General features: G+C 41.1%; 1 non-coding gene across 1 annotated transcript; it reads right to left on the bottom strand.

The window, feature by feature from the left end:
* Window positions 1-432: 432 nt before the first annotated feature.
* Window positions 433-539, bottom strand: LOC131226567 (small nucleolar RNA R71). Its single transcript, XR_009161940.1, has one exon. It is a non-coding gene; the product is annotated as a small nucleolar RNA R71 (small nucleolar RNA).
* Between the last annotated feature and the right edge of the window lie 420 nt (window positions 540-959).

Below are 959 nucleotides of genomic sequence, written 5' to 3'. Positions count from 1 at the left end.
GAAGACCAACCTCTTTTACTTCCACCAAGGGTGGAGGATACCCAAGATGAGAATGAGGTGCAACAGGCACCCCCGCCTCGTACTCTACGAGATTATCTACAACCGGCGGGAGTGAGTATGCCCTCATCCATGATTTTTCCTGAAAACACAAGACAAATGGACATCAAGCCGGGAGTTATCCAACTCCTTCCCAAATTCCATAGACTTGAATCAGAGAGTCCATATTTACATTTGAAAGAGTTCGATGAGATTATAGCTACATTATGTTTTCCTAATGTATCTGAGGATACAATTAGGCTGAAACTCTTTCCTTTTTCCTTAAAAGAGAAAGCTAAGACGTGGTTACATTCACTGCGTCCTAGATCCATTGGCACATGGAACGACATGCAGAGGGAATTCATAAAAAAATTCTTCCCACATCAGAAAATGATTACCCTCAGAAAAGCAATCATGAACTTTGCCCAAAAGGAAGATGAAACATTCTTCCAATGTTGGGAAAGGTTCAAAGATTTGGTCAGTTCATGCCCACAACACGGATTTGAAACGTGGCGCATTACAATTTTTTTCTACGATGGACTGACATCTTCCATGCGCCAAATAGTCGAGACAATGTGTAATGGAGAGTTCATTAATAAAGATGTCGACGAGGTATGGGACTACCTCGACAGTTTGGCTGAAAAAACACAATCTTGGGACTATTACCCAAAGTCGAACACCACGTCTAGGTCGACTCAATTAAAGGAGAAAGGTGGATTATATCTCTTGAAAGAAGAGGATGATCTCAAGTGTAAAGTGATTACGCTCATAAGGAAAGTTGAGGCCATGGAAGGAAAGAAAGATAAGGCTAATGAAATTGTTTGCGGCATCTGTGATTGCAACATTCATACAACTGAAAAATGTCCTACAATACCCGCCTTTCGAGGAGTATTGAATGAACAAGCTAATGCCATAAGCAACTA

Source organism: Magnolia sinica, chromosome 14, assembly GCF_029962835.1.
Source record: "Magnolia sinica isolate HGM2019 chromosome 14, MsV1, whole genome shotgun sequence".
NCBI lineage: Eukaryota > Viridiplantae > Streptophyta > Magnoliopsida > Magnoliales > Magnoliaceae > Magnolia > Magnolia sinica.
Note: the sequence above shows the minus strand (reverse complement) of the source record. Positions and strands in the feature narration are given on the sequence as shown.